This window comes from Ips typographus, linkage group LG11 (genome assembly GCF_016097725.1).
Source record: "Ips typographus isolate SLU linkage group LG11, UJ_Ityp_2.0, whole genome shotgun sequence".
NCBI lineage: Eukaryota > Metazoa > Arthropoda > Insecta > Coleoptera > Curculionidae > Ips > Ips typographus.
The window spans coordinates 1,588,022-1,609,931 of NC_138432.1; the positions used below are offsets into that span (position 1 = coordinate 1,588,022).

General features: G+C 38.8%; 2 long non-coding RNA genes across 3 annotated transcripts in view; both read right to left on the minus strand.

The window, feature by feature from the left end:
• LOC145735657 (uncharacterized) overlaps positions 1-21,910 on the minus strand; it is a 261,472-nt gene that overhangs the window by 118,035 nt on the left and 121,527 nt on the right. The window lies entirely within an intron of this gene.
• LOC145735429 (uncharacterized) lies at positions 1,628-2,865 on the minus strand. Its single transcript, XR_014179671.1, has 2 exons — positions 2,480-2,865; positions 1,628-2,420 (listed from the first exon to the last, which is right to left on the minus strand). It is a non-coding gene; the product is annotated as an uncharacterized LOC145735429 (long non-coding RNA).

Here is a 21,910-nt window from a genome sequence, read left to right on the forward strand (position 1 = left end):
ATTAAATTTTCTCTGATAATGTCTACAACTTCTTTTTCAGAAGGAGCCTCAGTTAATCGATTGAAAAGACCCTCCATAGAACTAATAAATAAACAAACTGGTTCTTTAGGGTTTTGTTTCCTAGCTTTGATTTCTTCTAATAAGTTTCTATCATAGTGGTCACGCAAAAAAGTCTCTTTTAATTTACCCACTAAATCATCCCAATCAATAAAACGCCCCTTTTTATGATGATTATACCACCAAGTCCAAGCTTGCGAATCAAAAAGGTCTCCAGCAGAAGCAAAAACCTCATCTGTTGAGCAGCCACGAGACATTCTAAAGGTTTCTACCTTTTCAAGAAAAGCCATTAATGAACCCTCGCCAGTAAACTTTTGCAGTCCCCATTTATGTACAGGCACAGACTTGCTAACAACCTGATTAACTGCATTAGCATTAAAACTGACAGAACCCAAATTTGGGTCAAGAGGAGTTGAAGCAGCTGGAAAAACTTTAGCATCGAGATCACCTTCCAAAGTTAATATCTCAACATATAAATCATTCTTCCTTTGAGTTTCCTCATCAGAAGTATGATTCATACGATTAAGTCGGCCTGAGACATGCCAGAGCCGAGTTGAAATGTTTTTGTATGAAGGATCACTAGATGTACCGGTAAAACCTACTACTTTAACCTTAATTGATGCAATAGATAACGCCAGCTCCTTTTCATCAAAATCAAATTCAAATGGGTTCGACACTTGACAAATACTACGATTGGCATTTTCTTGAGCCAACAGTCCCCTCAAAATTTTACGTCTCTGATCAACAGTACCCAATGGCTTCATAGATCTGATAGAAATTTCATAATCTAGCTCATGGGCTTGCAAGGCATTAATTTGGAGAGCCATTATTAAAATTTCCAGTTTAACCCCAAAAACTAGATAAACACAAGAGATATATAAATTTTACAGCTAAAGTGCAACAAAAACAACTGACTTGGACAACAATCAAAAACTTGATCACTACTTGTGATCCAAGTTACTCAAAACTGATTAAATAAATCAGTCAATCAATAATTAAACACTTAATCAAATTAAGGGAAATTAAAATTGTCCAAATTAGTACAAATAAAATCTCTACCAAAAGAGAAAATTAATTCGCACTTTTAACTGCAAAACCGAACCACAATGTTATAGGTAAAACTACAAAAAAACTTAAGATAACGGGGCAAACCTGAAACTTCGGTCTAAAAATAGATTGGCACGGTCACAAGCAAAGCAAAAGGTAAAAATGCAACGATAATACGATAAACCAGCAATTCCAAACTTGACACTCTTTAATTTAAGAATAAATATCCTATACTATCAACACGTCTGGCACCGTGAAAAAACTAAGTAAACATTGTAGCCATGCAAAAATACACATGCACAAACAAGGCAGTCCGATAACCCACAATCCAAGCGTGCTCAATCCACTAAAAATCAAAAAGGCCCTTCACGTTGGTCGCCAATTTGTTATGATGAAACCTCACGTTAATGAGATTTCAACATTTTTCAATTAGATAGCTCAAGGTCGTGGATTAATTGCATGAGTTCATAACTAGCTATAGATGAACACACTTGGATATACTGCAGGAAATCAAACGAACCACTCGTTGTATATGTACACGTGTATATTACAAATTAAAATAACTACAATACTTACAAAAATTTACAAAATATTTATAAAATTTACAAAAGTTGCCACAAGAAAGTTGAAAACAAAAAAAAAATTAAATTTGAAATAAATTAAAAAAAAAAAAACAGGAAAAGTTTTCCCAGTGCCAAACTGTAATTGACTGCCCTTACCAGTTGTCAAAGACGATGTTTGGGTCCTGGAACCATCCTCTTCCCAGTAGTCTGTAGTGGCCACCGCTGATTTCCAGGCAGGAAATGGGGTCCAGAGACTGGTGACAGGTACCTAGGGCAGAAAACAGCAGAACACCAGGGAAAACGAACAAACAGCTTCAACACTTGTTCCGGCAACCAAAAAGGTGACCAGAGGTGGTGACAAGTGTTGAAGTTGTTTAGAGCAAACTAATATTAACCTAAAAAAAATAAAAATAAAACAAAATGAAATTAAATAAAACTAGTGATCAAGTGAGGAATCGTGGTGGTTCGACTCTGACCTTTCTAAACCTCTGTGGCCGGTGATCGGCTTTCCCAACACGTGGGCTGGTCCGGAAAACTCTGGACAAAGCAGTCCCGGTCAGGCTGATTCAACCCCCGATTGAAATGTTCTCCGGTCGGAAAAATCCCCGGATCTCTGGTCAGAAAACCCTCAGATTTCCGGTCAGAAAGCCCTTAGATTTCCGGTTGGAAAGTGTCTTTAAATCTCCGGTTGGAAAAGTCCTTGAATCTCCGGTTGGAAAAATCTCCGAATATCCGGTTGGGCCGAACACAATGCTGTGTTGGAAAATTGGGCCGATACAAAATAATTCAAAAGAACAATAAAACCAATTTACCTGTAATTCGGCCAGATGATCACGGATTAAAAATCAAATTCACACACACGGCTCAGAAAAAAGGATCAGATGTCGGCAGTTCGGGTGCTGTAGTGGTAAAGAGACCGATATCACAAAGTGGGGTGATTAAATAGGCCACATGGCACCTGACACAAAGAAACACGACCACAAACCGACGCTTCCCCGACAAAAATCGAAACCAATCACGTGACTACGGCACCTGATAACTTATCAGGTCACGCACCCACATTTACAACAAAATGTGCACAAAGTGCAATTGGAGGATTTAAGCGATCGGAATCGGTCTACTAGTGTAACTAGGCCCATGTACATTAAAAACACAAATCAAACGAATTAACGGACGAAAACTCTATTTCGTACGTAACAGTGTAGTACAATTGTGTATGTAGTTTTATTTGTGTTTATTTATTTATTTTTTTGCGTGCCCACCGGTGGTCATGCGGGCCCTAGAACCAACATTTTGGTACGGAGCTCAGTGACCACCCGTGGGCACGCCTAAAATAAGGCCTTCCTTCTTGCAGATTTTTGAGTAAAGATGCCAACCAGAAGGTACCTCACTGAAGATGAACTTCGAGACATTGCAGAGCAACTTGCTGAAGAAAATGATGACGAAAAACAGTAAAATAAAACACTAACAGACCAGAACGTTGAAATAGAAGTTGAAGACGAAGAAATTGGTAGCCAGAATTTGGATAAGGCAGCGAAGGTAACAAACGAAGGAATTGGTAATGTGGAATTGAACAAAGCAGCAAATCGAGTTGGTCAAAGATTGGGAGAAAACACCGACAACAGTGATTCTAACTGGGAATGGGACCTCGATGACGAGGGCGAGACTGAGGAGGATGACCCTGACGAAACTACTAATGAAGAGAGTAATGAAGACGAAGCTGTTCCTTTCACTGCTTTGATAAACCAGTCAAAATGGGAGCCTGTAAGTGATGAACGCGTAACCTTTCAATTCACAATTTCTGATACCGGAGTTCCTCCTGATATTATTCAAAAGCTTGAAGGCCAACATCCAGTCGAGTATTTCCTACATTTTATTGATGAAGAAATTATAACCTTATTTGTTGAAGATACGAATAGGTTGCATCACAACAAACCCCAAACCATAGAAAAAAAATGCAGCAATGGAAAGACACAAACGCCGAGGAGATGAAACAATTCATAGGTACTATAATATGGATGGGACTTATGGAATTACCCAAGATGAGGGACTATTGGGCAAAAAAAAAAGATATATTCCAATCCAATGTCAACTGTGATAAGTCGTAATCGATACGAATATATCCTTTCCATGTTCCACTTATCAGATAACTCCCAACTGAGAAATCCTAGAGACAGACTTTCTAAAATTGCTCCGTTTCTCGACCTTTTAGAAGAAAAATATAAAGCATCATATATACCAGAAGAATCCGACTGCATTGATGAAAGTAACGTACCTTTTCGGGGCCGCATACATTTCAGGCAATATATACCTAACAAACGCCATAAATATGGCATTAAGGTATTCAAATTATGCGTTAGTGGTGGCTATACGTGGGCCTTTAAAGTCTATACCGGGAAAGAGAAGGTAGCTGATATGTCGGTAGCTGAAAAAGTAGTTACTGGATTAATGGAAGGACGTTGTATACTGATAACTGGTATACCAGCGTAGCCCTTTCTAAAACATTAATTAGACGCAACACCCATTTAGTAGGAACATTACGTGCTAATAGAAAGAACAACCCTCGAGATGTGGTGATGACAAAACTAAAAAAAGGCGAAGAAATTGCCCGGCAAAACGAAGATAAAACAGTCGTTTTGAAATGGAAAGATAAACGCGATGTAATGATGCTAAGCACAAAACACGATGATTCAATGGTAAATGTCGGTCATCATGGAAATGCACACTAAACCCACAATGGTGGTGAATTATAACCAATGTAAAGCCTTTATTGACTTGTCCGATCAAATGGCGGCATACGGACCATTTTTACGAAAAACAGTAAAATGGTACAAAAGGCTGGCCTTCCAAGCTATTGTTGAAGCTCTAGTATTTCCCCCAGAAGATGGTCAACAGAATAAACCTTCAACAAGCACAAAACTTACTTTACGAGAATACGAGGGATAAAAAAGAGTCACAGTCAGGAAAAGATGTTCTGTTTGTTACAGTAAAATGTCATTACGATATGATTCGGTCTACGCTCGTAAAATTGCAAAAAAGGTCAACACTTTCTGCGATATCTGTGACAAAACAATGTGTCTAGCATGTTTTCAAATTCATAAAACCAGTTAGTTATATAGGTTGTTTTTATTCCAATGCAATGTTTTTTTTTCGAGTTTTATGCAATTATGACATTTGTAACTTTAATTTTAAGTGTTTTGTAGTTTTATTTTAAGAATAAACATTACTTTAGATAAATATATTTATTTTCAAACCGAATTGCGCCTCAAAAATCGATAAAACCTTCCTTTCCAGCAACTATACATAAACAACATTATGCACTTTTATTTACCCTAAATCTACCCAGTTCTGGCAATGGCAGAACAACAAAAATACTGCAACACTGAGAAAAGCTTAATAGAGGCTTAGTCCTATGAGCCAAACTTCGCTTCTCACATCACTGAACACCATTATGATTAATGTTCCATAAATTTTTGTGGTGTGGGCCGATTTTTCAATCGATGATTCGGCTAGCTTGGACCTCAGCATCAACGTACAGGCCCATCGTGAATTCCAATAACGATAATAGCTCATCATAGTCTGCTTTGGCTTCCTTCTCATATAGTCCTCAGTGTTACATGAAATATAAGAAGAAAGGTTAATATGTGCCACTTAAGGCTTAATATACAATATCATGTCTTATAACAAAATTATTTTTAGCATCATTTTTAACTGTTATTTATGTGTTTGTATGTTCGATCCATTTTCCATGCCTAAAAAATAAAAAATGGAACGTATGAAATGAATTCCCCTAATGCTGGAAAGCAAGGATTTCCGTGTATGCACTGCACTTAGTCATGTAAACAACTTGAACGGTCGTTTACTGTTATCATTATTTGTTATGTTAGTCGTTCATCATCAACCAACAAGATTGTCGGAGCGTCCTGTCAGGAATATTCGCCTCCTCAGCGAAACATTTTTTATCGCACCTTATTAGTTCATAGCGCCAAAAAATAATTGGATTAATTTCACGACTAGATTATTCTCGTTATTTGGGTTCAACCTGACACCATTATACATTCCAATTAAAAAAAAAACACATGTGTATATTATTCTTGTATCAATATATGTATATACATAGCTATTAACAATAATAAAGTAATACAAAAACAAGAATAAGCTAATATAAATATAGACGTAGACCTCATAGCTGCTGATGCATATGGCCCCATGTTCTTCAAAAGGTTCTAATTGCGCGATAAACGGCTGTGTTACCGCGTGTCCAAGAATTTCTTCAGTTTGTCGATGATTAATGGGCCCTCCTTCTTGCACCTGCGCCAGGTTATCCGGATTTGGGCACAGTGCCGGATTGCGGTCAACCTGACTTGCGTGTGATTCAGGTGGTCCCATAAAAGTTCGTGGTCCAAATCCACCTCCAGAAGATGCGCTAGCAGAATTTACTTCTGATGTTTCATCCCTTTGTTGTGTTTGGGGCACTACTGGTACCCGAAATTGATATGTCATATCCGGTACATAAGCATGAGGACATGACGAATGACCTGGTTGACTCAAAAATTGGGTTCTCCCGTACCCACATGTAGCACAAGGACATCCTTGCACAAATATATTTTCCCATGCTCGCCAAAAATCCTCAGGTCGATACTGTGGTTGTTGGGGAGATATGCACATTGCACAATCACATGTCGAAAATGGAGTGCTCCCATGACGTATCTTCTCGCCAAGTAGAAGTATGGTATACTCCGTATGTACGATTTGAGTCCATAGGCCGAGTAGAGATTTTGTAATCCCTAATAGTTGTATTGGTACCACTCGATCAAACTCTTCTTGCAGTTCCCACAAGTGGTACAGTGCCAACTTGTATAAATAAAGTTTGGTGTTTATTTCAGTAACACACCTAATATAAAACAAAAAATTCACAATCCATTCCATTTTTTGGCACTTTCGCGAAACTTATGGATTAACTTTACCCAAGTGTTACTTCAAGACCGATTTCTAAAATTACACTGTAAATTGTTGACCTATTTGGGTTTATTTAAACCAATCCGATAATTAGTCATTATTCATAACTGCGCGTAGCGATGAAACAAATTTGCCTTATCGCTCGCGAATTAGTTGCTTTCTTCGCAAAATGCATAAACAACTATATGTTCAAGGTGATTATTACACCGACAATATCATATATTTATCTTTATTCGTTTGTAGGTACCTACATTACAATAACAATATTCAATGTTTTTATTTCCATTACATGTAACCATTTTTTATCTTATAGGGAAAATTAAACTGATATCTGTTCTTGAATTTTAAGAATTTGCGCAATAAAAATTCAGACGCAGATAACAGAATAAAATCCTTGGGCCCTGTAAAAATAGGTACACAGCTCTATATGTGGAGCCGTACATTATAATTGTTACTTTGTTTAAACATTATGCTTAATTGCATTTTTGCATTTTATGCATTAATCGGTCTGCACTGAACAATGTCTGGTCTCATTAAGATATTATTCCGAACTGGCCAAATCAGCGAATCCCATGGGTTTAAGCATGGTGCACCATTTAACTGTTGGGAAAACATTTCTCTGATAACCTTAACATTTGACAAGTTCATCGTCTGGAAGTAATTTGCTAATTTCAGCATCCTGGCTTTCCGGTGGAGAGGGATCTGAATTGTATTTATACGGTTTTCTTATCACATTCTCCACAGTTCGTCCTCTGACCCATACGAGACTTTTGTAGTGCATTTTTGTCGTGTCATACGAGTCTTTTGTAGTGCATTTTTGTCGTGTCATATTTGAAAGTAAGTATAAGTGTTTTTTTTTTTCCTTTTTATTCATTATTTCCATATAGTTTTCCTTCCAAAGAAAAATTCACTTTGTTTCGCTATCCAATGTTAACAATATTTTCCCTTTCAGATGGAACCTGGAAATGGAGGAGGCCCTATTGGCTGCCCAGCGGGCCCGACGAACCGTGGGTGCGGCCAGCCTCAAACTGGGGCCTGAAGTTGATGCTGGTCCTTCTGCGGCCAGCGAGGTGGAGGCTCCCCCTCAAGTGGCAGGTGAGGTGGAGGCTCCCCCTGGAGGTCAAAACTCCCCAGAAGAAAAAATAGAGGAGGAAGGCGGCGTCAACGACGCCTCAACAGTGGTGGCGCCGCGTTTGGCTGTTGAAGCCATTGGCAGTAATGCCAAGACGGTTAATTTTTATTTTTTTTAGAGTAACAAAAAAAACAAAAATAAATAAATATTAACCCAAATGCTTGTATTATTTTAGTTGCGGGGTTCCTTCTGGTGTCCATGGGTCATGGTAATGTAAAATTCTGCTTACATGGACTACTTCAGTTTTAGATTTTTGCGAAATACCCTTTCGTATTTCATAGTCCACATCAGACATTTTTCGATTTATGTAATAAGGACCAAACCATCTAAGCAGTAATTTTTCACTTTTTCCTACTTTCCTAATAGGGGTGAAAACTTTTACTTGGTCCCCCACTTCAAATTCAACATGGCGGTGTTTACAATCATAACGTAATTTATCTATGTCTTGTCGCCGTTTTATATTTTCAATTGCCAAATTTCTGACTGCTAAACCAATGTCTCTAATTTGGTCGCTATTACTACTTTCCAAGGGTGGCAACAAGTTTGCTTCTGTTGGTAAAATAGGTTCACGACCGTACACCAGCATGAATGGTGAAAATTTAGTACTATCCTGTTTTACAGAATTATACGCAAAAGTCACATGTGGAAGATATTCATCCCAATTTGATTGATCAGTATTAGTATACATAGATAACATATTGGCTAAAGTTTTATTAAATCTTTCCGTTAAGCCATTAGTTGCGGGATGATACGCAGTAGTAAACTGACTTGTTGTCCCCATCTTTTTTAGCAATTCCGTAACCAATTCGGATTGAAAAACTTTCCCTCTATCGCTTAACAATTCCTTGGGTGCACCGTGTTTTGTAATAATTCTCTCCAGTATAAATTTCGCTACAGGTCCGGCTTTGCCGCTCGGTAATGCGTCAGTCTCCGCCCACCTTGTGGCGTAATCTGTCGCTACCACTATCATGGTTTTGCCGCTGCTACTTCTGCGAAACGGACCTAACAAATCTATTCCAACTTTTTCAAATGAGGTGCCAACTGGGATAGGATGTAACAGACCGATAGGCTTTTGATTTTGTTGGCCTTTCCTGGCCTGACAATCCGGGCATCCTTTTACAAAACGTTCCACGTCCTTTTGCAACCCTTGACAATAGTATCTTTGTTTTATTTTCGCTAGGGTCTTTGACAATCCCAAATGGCCACTCAGCGGTTCTGAGTGTGAACTGTTGCGGTATCACTAAAAGTTTAGTCCGGCCCACTCCATGCGGGTTTATACGGTACAAAACTTCTGATTCAAGCCTAAAATTTTTCGCTTGCTTGCGTATACCAATTGTAGCTTCTTCAGGATGTTTTATAGCCTGAATTATTTCCAAAATGTTTTTATCTTTTGCTTGCAATTCTGCAATGTTACGCATATCCAATAAAAAGGTTGGTATTTCGTCAATTTCTTGTACTTTCGTATTTGCTGGCAAAACAGGATATCTGCTTACGCAGTCTGCATCTCTGTGAGCAATTCCTGATTTATGATGTACTGTGTAGTCAAATTCTGATAACTTTAACGCCCAACGCGCTAAACGTCCAGTAGTCTCTTTCAAGGTTTTTAACCAACATAGCGCATGATGATCAGTCACTATTTTTATAGGTTTTCCATAAATAAAATGTCTAAAATAGGATAGCGCCCTTATAGCTGCTAACCCTTCAAGTTCTGTTATCGAATAATTCTTCTCAGCTTTACTAAGGCTTCTACTTGCATATGCTATTGGGTGTAACGCATTTTCATGATCTTCCTGCAATAATATTGCTCCGATTCCATCTTTACATGCATCTACCCTCAATTCACATCCTTTATTTGGTTGAAAATGTGCCAAAACTGGTTCACTAATCAATTTTTGTTTTAGTGTTTCAAATGCTTTGTCATGTATGTCCTGCCAATCAAATTTATTTTGTTTCTTTGTTAGATCATGTAAAGGACGTGCAATTTTTGCAAAATTTTCTATAAATTTCCGGTAGTAGTTACAAAGTCCCAAAAAACTTTGTACACCCTTTACATTTTTTGGCCTTGGAAAATTTTCAATTGAAACTAATTTCGATTTATCTGGAAAAATTCCATCTTTCGAAATTGTATAACCAAGAATATTAATTTTTTCTTTTAAATATTCACATTTTTTAGGTTTTAGTGTTAAGCCTGCACTTCGGAGTCTATTGAAAACTTTACGTAATTTTTCCACATGTTCATCTATCGTTTTAGAAAAAATTATAATGTCGTCCATGTAAATTAAAATTTCTTTCCATTTTAAATCTCTAAACACTACATCTCCTAACTGTTGAAATGTTGCCGGGGCATTGCACAATCCAAAAGGCATTACATTAAATTCCCATAATCCGTGACCTGGCGCTGTAAAGGCAGTAAGTGGCTTACTTTCTTCTTTTACTTTGACTTGCCAATAACCTGAATACATGTTTAACGATGAGAAATATTTGGCGTTTCCTAAGTACGTCAAAATATCCTCAATATTAGATCCTGACCATGAATTTTTTACTGTCACATTGTTTAACTTGCGATAATCCACGCAAAATCGTGTCTCTCCAGACTTTTTCTTTACTAATACGACGGGACTTGCCCAGGGCGAGTTACTTTGCCTTATTATGTCGTATTGTTCCATTTCTCTTATCTGCTCATCTATTATCACTCTTTCTTTTTGTGCCACTCTGTAAGGTTTCTGTTTTATCGGTTTAGCATTCCCTACATCAATCTCATGTTCAATGACATCGGTTTTTCCCATATATTTTGGTGTTTTTGAAAAAACGTCACTATATTCTGACAGTAATGTCTGCAATTTGTTATACAATTCTGGGTTCGTTATATTGCTTAGGTTATGGTCATTCATGGTAATCATTTCTTCATCATCTTCAGTTTCATCAATACAATGAACTGGAATTTTTGCTATATCCATTTCTATATTTTTCTCTAAATAACCAATTGTGGAATTTTTTAATATGAACACTTTTTTAAACCTCATATTGTCACGTTTAGGGGGTAGCGCAGGAACAGAAACAACAAACGTAGTACAAGCATGACTTCTTTATTCGGCGCTGCATAACTCTTAGTATTGAACACTGTCCAAGAGGGGGTGTGTAGATGCGTGGGTGTGGGGGTATGGGCGTAAGGCCTTCTGAAGTGCCGCCAAGCGGTACCCGCTCGATACGAGCAGGGTGCCCCTATGTCCGACACGCCCAAAGGACTTACTTTAGGTACTGCAACAGGGTAACGAGCCGTCCGGGCACTAGGAAGTTCGGACTGTCGCTCGTGACCTCCCTCTGGGGATGACCCCAGAGTTCGGTGGTCGTCGATGGCTTGAGACGCCGATTAAATACTCGTCTCATGACCCCAATTTGCCGGTCTCGCTGATTCGGCAGTGCACTGGGGGAGACCGGGGCCAGACTAGGTACCGGAACATGGTGCAACTTATGTTATTCGTGACATCTCCCCCTTCCAACAAGTGTTCGCCCCGAACACTAAAATTCTATATTACAAAATAAATTTCTCGTCTTTCCTTTTTCCATATGAATCTTAAAATTAACCGATGTTGCTTATTTGCTAGAGAGGGTATGGGAAAAACTTTATTCCAAAAATATAAACACTTTTCTCTTAAAACTACTTCTAGATTCCTAGATAATGTTTTCAGCCACAAAAAAATTAATTCTTTCCTTGGGTCACCTTTCAACCTTGTGTTGCGTCTATCTTCTTGCTCTCCATTTTGGCCAAAATTTACGTCAACTGCACATTGTATTGTATACTCCTTTGGGCACCATCATCTAAGTGGAAACGCTTCACCTAGGCTTCATCTCGTAGTGCCGTCTCTTGGCACTGTATTCTCTAAGCGGCAAACTTCATCGCTTAGCTTCACTTCTTCCTACTGTGTCCTTTTGCGTGCTCCTTTAGCACACCTATCATTGGACATGTATACTTCTTCTTAATTAACGTGAGCACATTTGGAGATGCTTCTTCAGCTCGACTTATTAAAAGACTCTGGGTGCACACGGGTGTAAGTAGAACCGTCGTGGCGGGACCCATCTGAAGATGTCAGCTTCTCCAAGACTTGCTGCTTTACTTCCTTAAATGATATGGCAATGCGTTGATAGACGCAACAAGGTCGTCCGGTGGCCACTGAAATAAACAATATATATATATTTTTTAAATTAATAAACAAAGAATCCTATATCAAGTACTTGCACTTGACCTAGTTTTAAATAAACACACGATACTTGCACTATTTTGCTGTCTCAGCAAGGAACCTAGGTCACTGGCTTAGAAAATTGAGACAATGTTATTACTAAACTGCAACTATGCAAATTATATACTTATTTCTACTATACCCAATTACTCAGTTAAATTTTACCTTTACTAAATTAATATAAATTATACTTATTATTGTGCTCATCTGCACTGCATAGACTCTGTTGCTTTAGGGCGTCCTCCAGGTCGCTCTTTACTTTACCCTACTCGATTCGGGCAAATGCGAGTCTGTAAACTGGTCCTTCAAAATCTTCAACATCTTCATTTTTTGGGAGGGTCGTAGCGTCAGGGGTAGAGCTGGGGTGTGACTACTGATATGAAGATCAGTAGTCCGAGATCAAACGAGGCGCCTCCACCATGTCACGTTTAGGGGGTAGCGCAGGAACAGAAACAACAAACGTAGTACAAGCATGACTTCTTTATTCGGCGCTGCATAACTCTTAGTATTGAACACTGTCCAAGAGGGGGTGTGTAGATGCGTGGGTGTGGGGGTATGGGCGTAAGGCCTTCTGAAGTGCCGCCAAGCGGTACCCGCTCGATACGAGCAGGGTGCCCCTATGTCCGACACGCCCAAAGGACTTACTTTAGGTACTGCAACAGGGTAACGAGCCGTCCGGGCACTAGGAAGTTCGGACTGTCGCTCGTGACCTCCCTCTGGGGATGACCCCAGAGTTCGGTGGTCGTCGATGGCTTGAGACGCCGATTAAATACTCGTCTCATGACCCCAATTTGCCGGTCTCGCTGATTCGGCAGTGCACTGGGGGAGACCGGGGCCAGACTAGGTACCGGAACATGGTGCAACTTATGTTATTCGTGACAATATTATTAATTTTGATGTACCATTTGCCATTTCTTACAAAAATATTTGAACAAATCAATCCTCTTGGTCGTAGGTATTTATCGTTCTCGATAAAGCAGTACTTCGTGAACTCGTGCGGAGATAAGGCACAGTTCAGTCGTACCGTTATCTCGCGACCAACCTCGACCATGTAGTCGGTTTCAAGTGCAACCTTCAAACTTCGCGCGGTTGACTCAATCTCGACGTTCGCAAATACCTTATTAGTATCTTCCATTTGTTCTATTTTCCCTATGTTGTTGTTGACATTGTTGCCAAAATGTAAAATCAATGGGTCAAGTTCATGGTATAATGTCACAGTATTGGTATTATAGTCAATCAATGATTTTTCACTAGCCAAAAAGTTATGTCCCAAAATTAAGGCTTTTGATAAATTTTGCACCACTAGTGCCTCAACGGAAATCCGTTAAGCAGAGGAACCGACAGTTGAGCTATGATGCGCGGGTTTAAACTCTCTCAACTCTTTTAAGGCTTTTTCGGGGTTTTTTCCTTGGGCTAGTGCTTGTTGCAAAACAAATTTTTCTTTGTCTGATATACTTTGAGCTCTACTGCGAGTTCGTACTCGTGATTTGTCACTTGCTTCACTCATGTAAAATCTAATACGAAATGTTTGGCAGTATTTTTAATTATTTCGATTTTCCAAGTTTTCGGTCAAAATTTAAACGATTTTTTTTTTAAACAATTTGATTATTCCTAGCAATTTCTTTGCAAATTTGCTTGTTCATCAAACTAATAATTTTTTTGACGCTAAAATACACAAGCATTAATACCCCCATGCACAGAAAAATAATAATTAAAATTTCCTTTGCTGACCATGAATTATCTTTTCCTGAACTATTTGATACACCTCCACTATTTCCCGCTTGGGAAATAATAATTTCCTCCTCTTTTGAAGATGTACCACCCATATTAAACCAAAATTTTCTCAAATGAACGCTTTAATAGCAAAGGTAACCCCCAAAAAATCACTGAATAAATCAACGTTACTATCCCTAGCCAAAAGAAAATAATACTTAAAATTTCTTTTATAGCCCACACATTATTTTCCTGAATCTTTATCATACCCCAAAAAATAAAAATAAAAATAAAAAACTCAACTATTGTTTTTTATCCATCCCAAAATAGACCGGCGCCTCCACCAAATGTCACGTTTAATTTATGAGCCCTTCTGGGTTCACCAATTAAACTGACTCACGACGTTAAACGTCGCGCCGGGATCTCAGTTTTAGGGATGGAATCAAACACTGAGTTTTTCTCATATAACACTTAAATCTATTAAATATGGTATACACAAACGTGTCTGCACAATACGGTTATAAACACTAAAAGTTGACAATTCTACAATTTGTACTTACATAGTCACAAGCTAAGGACTTAGCATTTCTGGTGGCTGGCTTGGTCACTTCGCGTTTGAACAACTTTGGAGAACGGACTAATTAACTTGATCTTTTCCCGAGGAGATTCGACATTTCGACTTCTCGGGTCAGCTGGTCGCACTACCGTTGATCGGTTCACACTTATCCTATACTGCTAAAATCGGCGTATTTTATACCCGATTGATCGGCTGACGCAGTTTGTTATTGTCGCTTGTTTTTCACATTTCTGTAAAGCAGGTGGTGGTGACTCATCACCGATACGGTGCACTCGGTGCATGACACATTCGGTGCATCGTGATGCGACCTTGCCTCGTGCGCTTAATATTTCGCAATCCTCGAATACTCTTATGTTTTTTAAGTTAATCAGTCCAACTTTCCAATTAACGGATTTTCCATTCGTGACAATATTGTTCCATACATAACCTCAGTCTGTCTACTTTACGATATAATAAAGTTTCACGATTTTTTTTTAAATATCTGTTTTATTTAAAATTTAAAAATTGCGTTCTTGTTGGAACACCCTTTACAAGTGATATTTTAAACTCGAAATTTATATGTATTACTTTTTATTTTTATAAGATGGATTCCTTTCACTGGAAAAAATCGCTGACTCACGCAGAATTAGCGGAAGAGGTGGATTTGGCGACATTAGAACTTGCGGCCATTTCCGAAGAACAGGCAGAAAACTCTGATGTGAATGGCGACTCAGACGCCGAAGATGTGATCCCTAATTATTACTGTAACACAACCGCACTTCCGCCATCTACAATAGAAGCTCATAGCGACACTCCGACTTCTGAGAGTGATGCGCCTTCTCAAGCATTGACTCCATCATGTTCAGGATACTCTTCTACTACATCTAGCAGGTCAAGCAAGAGAAGAAGAACTAATTTGGGTACTCCAACTCAGCAATCAGAGGACTTCTATGACTTTGATTCTGACGATTCCATTACTGACAAAACTTACACTCCTTTAGACAAGTTACAAACACAACATAGTAGCAATGAATTATTGCATGACAGTGACAGTGAACAGGAGAATATAGATGTCACCCTAGATTTTGATCGTTTTTGCTTATGGGAAAAAAGTTCGGTTTTGCCACAGACATTCAACAACTACAACTTTGACACTAACGTAGGCCCTAATGTGCAGGTAATTGTTATATATATTTTTCGTTTTTGGATAAATATTTATGTAAACAGTAATTCTTATTTCAGATTGATTAGGAAGAGCCTATTGACTTCTTCCATTTATTTTTCACAGAAGAGTTTCTAAAAAACATTGTGGACCAGACAAACCTATACGCCAACCAGCACAATAAAAATTTGGGATTTACCTATGAAGAAATACAAGCATTTCTAGGAGTTTTAATTATTATGGGATTCAATTCTTTGCCGCAGATGCGCAAATACTGGTTCCAATCTCATAATTTTCATAATAAAAGAATCACATCTATTTTTCCATTGAAAAGGTTCCTGAATGTCCTTAGATTTCTCCATGTAAATGGATATGCGAGAAAAAACATTTTCAAAATGCCAAAACCTCAGACCTCATTCACTCCTGTAACACAGCACCTCCCAAACAGACACCTCCCTTAGTCCAGAAGAAGAGCAGGCTCTGTCAATAATTCGCACCCTTTCTGAAGGAATCCCAGTGATCGCGGCTCCACTAACCAATCCTCCTCAAACACTGACTAATCCCAGCTGGCTGGAATTGATGGAAAGAGAAGGATCATCTCAATCAGTCCCAGAGGTAGACTTAGAGGATGTGGATGAGTCCTACAAAGTTCTTGTGGAATATGCCAGAAGCAACAACCTTGGAAGCAAGATTATAAGGGACTATTCCAAAAATACCGGATATATAGACAGGGGATTGTTCAATATAACTCTATATGAGTATCTCTCAAAAGAGATCTCAGAGTCTCAGGCTCTTGGAATGTTGAAAGGAATCAGAATGGAGAGACAACGAGCTCAAGCTCAAAGCTCTCGAGACACGGAGCATGCAATGCAAAAATTCATCACCGAGCAAGAAGGATTCTTGACAATGGCATTGGACAAATTGAGACAATCTGGAGACAACGAGAGAAATTGCATGCATGTGCTGAGACAAACAATGGACACTCTAAATCGACTAGAGAAGCAAAAATTAGATTCAACATTGACCCCAAAGTCATCATCCCCTACATCCTCCGTGTCCACTGAACCCCCCGACACCAGCCTCACATTCGGAAATCTTCTCCTTGGATGCAACTCCAATGAAATCATAATTTCCCATCAGGTAATCAAGAATCCTATGAATCCAGATCTCTGGAAAAGAATAGGTAACTTTCTTATAAGGGTCCCGGGTGACAATCTAAACTCAATCAGTGTCCCAGAATTCATCAAAGGATTCAGGAAGGACAATCCGTCACCATCCGAAAATGCTAACTGGATTAGACATGTAGCACAAACATGTAGACATGTAGCTGTTGATGAGAGCATGATAGCATTCAAAGGAAGGTCAACATTAAAGCAGTACATGCCGATGAAGCCCATAAAACGGGGTTTCAAGGTATGGGCTTTAGCTTGCTCTCAAACGGGCTATTTGTACTCATTTGAAGTCTACCAAGGAAAGGAACAGAACCTCAATTCTGAAGACACGTTAGGAGAGCGTGTAATTCTAAAGTTATCAAGAAATTTACAAGGAAAAGGTTTCTGTATTTATTTCGATAATTTTAGAAATCGGTCTTGAAGTAACACTCGGGTAAAGTTAATCTATAAGGTTCGCGAAAGTGCCAAAAATGGAATGGATTGTGATTTTTTTGTTTTATATTAGGTGTGTTACTGAGATAAACACCAAACTTTATTTATACAAATTGGCACTGTATCACTTGGAGGAACTACAAGAAGAGTTTCGTTAAGCGGTACCAATACAATTATTAGGGATTGCGAGGTGTCTACTCGCCCTTTGGACTCAAATCATACATACGGAGGAGTATACCATACTTCTACTTGACGAGAAGGTACGTCATGGGGGCACTCCATTTCTGACATGTGATTGTGCAATATGCATATCACCCCAACAACCACAATATCGACCTGAGGATTTTTGGCGGGCATGGAAAAATGTATTTGTACAAGGATTTTCCCGTACACCTTGTACTACATGTGTGTACGGGAGAACTCAATTTTTGAGTCAACCGGGTCATTCGCCATATCCGCATGCTTATATCCCGGATATGACACATCAATTTCGGGTATCAACAGTACCTCGAACACAATATACGGAGGAAACATCAGAAATTGACACTGCTAGCGCATCCTCTGTTATAACAGGAGGTGCATATGGACGACAAACGTTTATGGGACCACCCGAATCACACGCAAGTCAGGTTGTCCGCAAAAAGGTTGTCGACAAACTGAAGAAATTCTTGGACGCGCGGTAACACAGCCGTTTATCGCGCAATTAGAACCTTTTGAGAACATGGGGCCATATGCTACTTATCAGCAGCTATGAGGTCTACACTTATATTTATATTAGCTATTTATATTAGCTTATTATTGTTTTTGTATTACTTTATTATTGTTAATAGCTATGTAGATAAAAGATACAAGCATAATATACACATGTGGTTTTGAAATTAAAAAAATTGGAATGTATAATGGTGTCATGTTAAACCCAAATAACGAGAATAATCTAGTTATGAAATTAATCCAATTATTTTTTAGTGCTATGAACTAATAAGGTACGATAAAAAATGTTTCGCTAAGGAGGCAAATATTCCTGACACGACGCTCCGACAACCTTGTTGGTTGATGACGAACGACTAACATAACAAATAATGATAACAGTAAACAACCGTTCAAGTTGTTTACATGACTAATTTTGTTCGCGCAGTGCATACACGAAAATCCTTGCTTTACAGCATTAGGGAAATAAATTTCATACGTTCCATTTTTTATTTTTTAGGAATGGAAAATGGATCGTACATACTAACACATAAATAAGAGTTAAAAATGATGCTAAAAATAATTTTGTTATAAGACATGATATTGTATTGAAAAGATATTGATATCTTTTTATCACACAAATCACTCCTGGTATTTTTTTTACAGGTTTTGTGAGAGAAGGTAATTATATAATAGGTTAGTTTAGGTTTATTCGTTGTCCTAATAACACAACGTTTTGGCATCCCTGTATGGTATTTCTTGTTTTGCTGAATTTAAATTCTAAATTCATTTGTTATTTTATTTTGTGGTTCGACACTAGGAGTGATTTTTTTGTGAGGTAAAAATGTTCAAAACAAAGGGGCTTTCTTGTACTGTTGGAGAGAACCGGGATGGCAGTCAGGAATCCGTTCAGGAAAGTGAGGTGGACATTATAATGCAAATTAATAAATCCAACCCATTTCTCTCCACGTCAGGACAAGGAAGGTCATCCAGTGTGAATCATAACATGGCATCCCTGGTGGGGAACCAAGATCACTTTAATAATGAAACTCATAATGATTCAGTTTGGCGTACCAACGACGACTTGGGTAGAGATAGTGATAATAGGGACATAGTGAGAGAGGTTGACACAAACACACTTTTAGCAGGAGCTATAAAAGAATTAAATTTAAATTTAAAGACTTTTAGGTCTGGTAGGGAAACCACTTTGCGAGCTAGTTTTGAAGGGGCGGTTCATGAGAATCCTAATTTATTTTTGGTCGAAATGCAACAATATTTTGATAAAGCTGGAATCAATGATTCCCATGAGAGAGCACAACTTATCATGGACCGTCTGAAAGGACGAGCTGCAAAGTGGGCAGCTAGATTTAAACTGTATAGAGTAGGGTCAAAGGAATTAAAGAGAAAATTTTTAGCATATTTTGACGGACAGAGCGTACGAATTGAATTAACTACTGCATTATAAAGCCAAAGACAAGGAGAAAAAGAAAGTACAGATGAATTCGTAGCCAGAAAAAGAGGTATAGCTGCTAGATTGGAACGACACTGCCCTCAGGACGAAGAAACACTTACAAGTATCATTTTGCCAAATCTAAGACCCGAAATTAGATCTCGTCTGAGAGGCATTCAGTTTACTTCACTGGAGCAATTGGAGATTGCTGCTGTCCAAGTGGAAACTGATTTATTAGAGCTCTCGTTACTCGCAGAAAAACTTAAAATTAAAAAAGATTTACCGAGAGAAAATCAACGAGTTATTCAGCAGCGAGTCTCTAATCCTCAACGCAATGACCGGGAAAATTATTCTTCAGTGCGTTGTTATATTTGCCAAGGAAATCACACTGCTCGTTTCTGCCCTCGTGCTATTCAATCTGGGAGACAACAACACGTAGCAGCGATAGAAGAGATGCCCCGTCAAAACTGGCCAAGACATTCAGAAGCTGGTAGCGCAGGTTTGGACGAACTAGAACCCTCTTCAGAAAACTACCACAGGGCCGGAGTACTACGAATGGATCCGGCCCGGAATACCAATTAAACGCTACACTACGTCAGACTCCGAAGTATACTCGACCCACCATACCAGTGACAATCGATAATCGTGTGGTTTTGGCTCTGTTGGATCCCGGGTCGGACATTAATTTAATTGACAAAAAACTTGTCAATCAACAAGCACATTTTGAAGAAAATATTTTATTAAGATTAGCAATCAAAAATCAATCTGTATATACTGAAGGCTCCACGGATGTGGTGTTTTACATTAAGAATGTAAACTTTAAAGAAACATTTCAGGTTGTAAGCGGACTTGGACATCAAATTATTTTAGGAATGCCTTTCTTTTCGGAACATAATGTGGTATTAGATTTTGAAAGGGAATGCATGAATTTTGGCAAAGAAACACGTGCTACTGTGTTCTGGAGAAAAAATCAATTAGTACAAAAAGATTCAATCAAGTTACCAGAAATTGTAGATCCGGAATTCAGTACTCTTGTCAAAGAATTTGAAGATGTATTTTTGGTAGGTTTAAATCAACCAACCACCAGAACGACTACTCATCACATTCATTTAAAAAATAATATAGTTATTAACAAAAGATGTTATCCTATGGCGCCAATGAAAAAAGAAATTCTTTATAAACAAATTGACGAGATGCTCAAAGCTGGGGTAATAGAACCGTCTATTTCACAATATGCATCTCCGCCAGTTCTAGTGATGCGCACGGGGAAAAAGCCAAGGTTTTGTGTGGACTATAGAGAGTTGAATAAAATAACCTTGGATGAATCCTCTGGGTTACCACGCATTTCGGACGCTCTAAAAAATATCTCGGAGGCTCGTATATTTACTGTTCTGGATCTCAAAAGTGGTTATTGGCAAGTTCCTTTGGAGCCTACTGATAAGCACAAAACAGCATTCACTACGCCAGATGGAACAGCATATCAATTTACTGTGATGCCATTCGGTCTAAAGAATGCTCCAGCCACATTTCAAAGGTTGATGGCTGGTGAAGTACTTGTGGGATATGTGAATCGCTTTACTCAAGTTTACTTGGATGATGTTATCATTTATAGTAATTCCAAAAAGGAACACTTATATCATCTGAGACTAATTTTAGAGCGATTACGGTTGCATGGACTGCGGGCTTCTGCAGAGAAGTGTCACATCGGGATGGACAATCTAGATTATTTAGGCTTTCGTATAGAGGGTGACTCCGTGGTACCTCAACAGAAACACTTAAAGCAGATTGCAGATTTTCGAATACCAAAGAACCGAAAACAGTTACAAGCTTTTTTGGGGACCTGTGGGTGGCTGCGGGAACACATACCGAGATATTCTGATATAACTGCTCCACTCACAGAAATGCTTAAAGGAAAATCAACAAAATTAGTATGGACAGAGGCAGAGGACGCAGCTTTTGAAATGACCAAGCAAGCAGTAGCGAAAGCCCAATCACTTAATAGGCCTGACTTTAGTAAACAATTCATATTACAGACGGACGCCAGTCAGGAAGGTATGGCGGCAGTCCTGTTTCAGGAACCGGAAGCAGGCAGGAAAAATATTATATCCTTTGCTAGTGCCAAATTTAAACCCAACGAGCGTCGTTTGCACGTAAACGAGCAAGAATGCTTGGCGCTTGTTTGGGCTATTAATCACTTTCGGCATTACTTGGAGGATTCACCTTTTATAGTCCGAACAGATAGTAAATGTCTTACATGGCTGGAAAAATTTAAAGACACTAAAGCCAAATTGACTCGTTGGGCGCTCCAGTTACAAGAATATAGCTTCACACTAGAGCATGTTCGGGGTTCAGAAAACTATTTACCTGATCTTCTTAGTCGTCGACCTGACGACATTGATTATCAAGGAGAACCTGACAATGACCGACTCGTTCCACCAGGAGGAGAAAATCCCGATCAGAACTTGATGGATAATGGCGTCACTATTGAAACTGAATTGGCTAATCTAGATGCTGACGCACTGTTCGATAAAGTGGCTCGAGAACAGGCAAATGTTAATTATATGGTGGAAATGATAGCCACCATATCTGCTCTAAGGAAACCAATGACATTTTGACACCAGAACAGGAACAACTATTGCGAAAATTTGCTGTGGACAACGGGCTTTTATGGAGGCGACATTCAGAAGGTGATCGCTTGGTCGTACCCAGAAAATTAGTTACTCAGGTCATAGAGGCGTATCA